The 4,715-nt window shown below is 42.8% G+C and overlaps 1 non-coding gene across 1 annotated transcript; it reads right to left on the bottom strand.

The window, feature by feature from the left end:
• Positions 1-3,341: 3,341 nt before the first annotated feature.
• On the bottom strand, positions 3,342-3,424 carry trnal-cag (transfer RNA leucine (anticodon CAG)). Its single transcript has one exon. It is a non-coding gene; the product is annotated as a tRNA-Leu (tRNA).
• Between the last annotated feature and the right edge of the window lie 1,291 nt (positions 3,425-4,715).

Raw genomic sequence — 4,715 nt, 5'->3', positions numbered from 1 at the left:
GGTCCTTTTCCGGTTGGAAATCAGTGGTTAGTGGTGTGCCACAAGGATCAGTGCTGGGACCACAACTGTTTACAATATACATCGATGACCTAGAAGAGGGGAAAGAGTGTAGTGCAACAAAATTTGCAGATGAAACTAAGATTAGTGGGAAAGCGGGTTGTGTCGAGGACTCAGAGAGGCTGCAAGGAGATTTGGATAGGTTAAGCGAATGGGCTAAGATTTGGCAGATGGAATACAATGTCAGAAAGTGTGAGGTCATCCACCTTGGGGAAAAAAAACAGTAAAAGTGAATATTATTTGAATGGGGAGAAATTACAACATGCTTTGGTGCAGAGGGACCTAGAGGTCCTTGTGCATGAATCCCAAAAGGTTAGTTTGCAGGTGCAGCAGGTAATCAGGAAGGCGAATGGAATGTTGGCCTTCATTGCGAGAGGGATGGAGTACAAAAGCAGGGAGTTCCTGCTGCAACTGTATAAGGTATTGGTAAGGCCGCACCTGGAGTACTGCGTGCAGTTTTGGTCACCTTACTTAAGGAAGGATATACTAGCTTTGGAAGGGGTACAGAGACGATTCACTAGGCTGATTCCAGAAATGAGGGGGCTACCTTATGATGATCGATTGAGTAGACTGGGTCTTTACTCATTGGAGTTCAGAAGGATGAGGGGTGATCTTATAGAAAAATTTAAAATCATGACATGGATAGACAAGATAGAGGTTGAGAGGTTGTTTCCACTGGTAGGGGAGACTAGAACTAGGGGGCACAGCCTCAAAATACGGAGGAGCCAATTTAAAACCGAGTTGAGAAAGAATTTCTTCTCCCAGAGAGTTGTGAATCTGTGGAATTCTCTGCCCAATGAAGCAGTTGAGGCTAGCTCATTGAATGTTTGCAAGTCAAAGATAGATAGATTTTTAACCAATAAGGGAATTAAGGGTTACGGGGAGAGGGCGGGTAAGTGGAGCTGAGACCAGGACCAGATCAGCCATGATCTTATTGAATGGCGGAGCAGGCTCGAGGGGCTAGATGGCCTATTCCTGTTCCTAATTCTTATGTTCTTATGTTCTTATAACATGGCGATGAGAATTGTACAGTGTACTGCAAGTGTGGTCCAGCGAAGGTTTGATACCAGTTCAGCAGAACTTCACTTCTTTTCAATACTATCCGTCTTGAATTAACCCTTGGTGCTCCATTTTCTTTTTATGGATGTATCCACGACTTGTCCACAAACACCGCAAGCTCTGACCTTATTCATTATTCTCATATGTGGTACCTCATCAAAGACTTTTTGGAGATTAAATATATTATATCGTCCACATTGCCCTGGTCTACTCTCCCTGTTACTTCTTCAATGAAATCAAAGAAGTTGGTCAAGCAAGACTTTTGCTTTTGAATCCACGCTGATTATACATAATTATATTTTTGGTTTATAGATATTCTTCTATTCTCTACTTTAGCAGAGATTCTATTATTTTCCTAGCACCGAAGTTCCACTGACTGGTCTATAGTTCCCCGGACATGTTCTTTCTCTCATCTCAAATATAAGTATTACGTTAGCTATCCGCCATTCATCTGACACTACACATTTTTCAAACTAATCATTAAATATTTGTAATAGTGCTCCTGCTATCTCTTCGCTGAATTATTTTGAAGTGTATGGATGTAATCCATCCAGACCAGGGGTTGAATCCTCCTTTCATTTGGTTCGTTCATTTAATATTTCTCCTCTTTATTTATTGCAGTTATATAATTTCCCATAAATTATTCCACCATCATGTCCACCTGCCCTGTGTCCCTGGTAAATACAGAGGCAAAGTAATTATTTCATATTTTATGTAATTTTTCCTTCGCTCCATGTGATTTAATCTTGTCCATCGATTTGTGGCCCTATTCCCATCCGACATTCTTTTTTAAGTGAATGTGCCTGCAGAAAGTTACATGAGCGATTATGTTATCGGCCACCTAATAGTGGGAAGGATAAAGAGGTGTAAATTTAGATAAAATGCAGAAAGATTCAAGATCTGTCGTGATAATGTGGGACTCCAACGTAAACTGGGAAAATAACCATGCAAAGGGAAAATGCAGGGCAGGATTTCCTGAAATCTGTATTAGAACTTTCTCCATCAGTATGTTTCCAGCACGATGGGGAAGAAAGCAGTTCTGGATCTCGGAAATGGATTAAGTAGAGCATGTTTCTGTGGAGGAGCATTGAGGAAACAGTGATCACAATATCATTAGGTTTAGAGTAGTTATGGAAAAGGAGAAGGTATAATCATGTGTGCAAATACCCAACTGTAGGAGGACTAATTTTATGAGTTGTAAGGGATCCGGCCCAGGCAGATTGAAACCAAAGATTTCTCGGTAAAACAGTAAATGCACATTGGGAGACTTTCAAAAAGGAGATAGATCGGGTAACGACTAGACACGTTCTCATGCAGGGTGCAGAAATAGCATGATAGCCAGCTACAGCTCGGTGGATGAATGAAGATCAACTAAAACACAAAAACGGAAGCTTGTGATAAACTTCAGGCTCATATTTCGGTAGAGAACCAAGCAGAATACAGAATGTACAGAGAAGGACTATCAAAGGAGGAGGAAGTAGAATCAGCAGAAAAACAGGATATTCGCCATAGTACTTATCTGAGGAAGGACACACTTGCCTTGTAGGTGGTGCAACAGAGGTTCAACAGATTGATTCCTGGGATGAGAGGGCTGTCCTATGATGAGAGATTGTGTAGAATATGCCAATTCCCTCTGGGGTTTCGAAGAATCGGAGTTGATCTCGTTGAAACGGACAATACTCTGAAGGGGATTGACAGGGTAGATGTTGAGAAGCCCGGCTAGCTCAGTCGGTAAAGCATGAGACTTTTAAACTCAGGGTCGTGGGTTTGAGCCCCATGTTAGTCGATTACAGTTCCTTAAAATTTATATTGCTTTCACAGGAAAACATCATTAATGAACCCATTTTCTTCTTTTGCACAATGAAATAAATGCGAACTGAAGGAGAGCTGATAATTTAATCATCTTTTCTGTGCTCTGCACAAGAACACAAGAACCAGGAGCAGGAGTCGGCCATTTGACCCTTCGAGCCTGCCTTCTTTTGCACTTAAACAAATTATAACCATGAGTTTAAATTAGCAGTGCAAGATATTTACAGGCCACCTTTCAATGCTTCACAAAACCATTCCTTTCGCTACAGCCACCCGGGATCGTTTCCCGGTTTGGGAAGTAACTTTGATATCACCGCTTGTAATTGAAGTGGAGTAATTTTATTCTGTGAGATGGATGTCCCAAAGCACTTCAGAGTGGTGTCAAAACAAATGAGTTTGCAATTAAAAACACTGAATGTCAGGATTGGGATTTGAACCCACGCCTCCAGAGGAGACTGCGACCTGAACGCAGCACCTTAGACCGCTCGGCCATCCTGACTGTTGGATGCTTCAGTTACAAGTTATTACTCAGGAAAGTTTCAGACCGGGCGCTTGTTCAGTGTTGCTGGAAGGCCCAGTGATCGGGATATCCTCTCCCCCGGGGTTTTCCTGAGCCTGTGATCGGTGCACGGGGAGGTTTGGCCCGGGGCTGAGGTAGCTTGCATCCCAGGGATGGACAATAACCCTCTGAGCTATGGAACTGGGGAAGAGCGAATAATTAATGAGCTGTTTTTGGGTTTCAAATGCAACTTGTGGGTTTCAAATGTCCTTCAAAGCAAGGGGATTGGAGTACAGGGGCAGGGAGGTGTTGCTACAGTTGTACAGGGCATTGGTGAGGCCACACCTGGAGTATTGTGTACAGTTTTGGTCTCCTAACCTGAGGAAGGACATTCTTGCTATTGAGGGAGTGCAGCGAAGGTTCACCAGACTGATTCCCGGGATGGCGGGACTGACCTATCAAGAAAGACTGGATCAACTGGGCTTGTATTCACTGGAGTTCAGAAGAATGAGAGGGGACCTCATAGAAACATTTAAAATTCTGACGGGGTTAGACAGGTTAGATGCAGGAAGAATGTTCCCAATGTTGGGGAAGTCCAGAACCAGAGGTCACAGTCTAAGGATAAGGGGTAAGCCATTTAGGACCGAGATGCGGAGGAACTTCTTCACCCAGAGAGTGGTGAACCTGTGGAATTCTCTACCACAGAAAGTTGTTGAGGCCAATTCACTAAATATATTCAAAAAGGAGTTAGATGAGGTCCTTACTACTAGGGGGATCAAGGGGTATGGCGAGAAAGCAGGAATGGGGTACTGAAGTTGAATGTTCAGCCATGAACTCATTGAATGGCAGTGCAGGCTAGAAGGGCCGAATGGCCTACTCCTGCACCTATTTTCTATGTTTCTATGTTTCTCTGCAAGATCTGATGGTATAAACCGATAGTGTTGTTTCACAGAATGAAAGCAATGCAAACAGGGACAATCGAAATTTCAACAACTGAACTTTAATAATTAGTGAAACTTTAACCCTTGTTGAAGTTTTATCCCCGATCTGATTTTACACACTCTGTATTTGAGTAGATTAGTTTTAAAATGTTCATTGCTCATGCGACAATGTACCCTGGACTGCTTTTGTTCAATTTTATTGCAGACAAGCTTTTGCTTCACAAATAATGTTTCCGCCCAGGCTCGCAACAGAGACCTTTCGCGTGTAAGGCAAACATGATAACCGCTACACTACGGAATCTGCTGCTTAACTCAGTGCCCAGAGAGAAGTGTTCAGCAACAAGCTGAAA

The sequence above is a fragment of the Pristiophorus japonicus genome, unplaced genomic scaffold (genome assembly GCF_044704955.1).
Source record: "Pristiophorus japonicus isolate sPriJap1 unplaced genomic scaffold, sPriJap1.hap1 HAP1_SCAFFOLD_42, whole genome shotgun sequence".
Lineage (NCBI taxonomy): Eukaryota > Metazoa > Chordata > Chondrichthyes > Pristiophoridae > Pristiophorus > Pristiophorus japonicus.
Note: the sequence above shows the minus strand (reverse complement) of the source record. Positions and strands in the feature narration are given on the sequence as shown.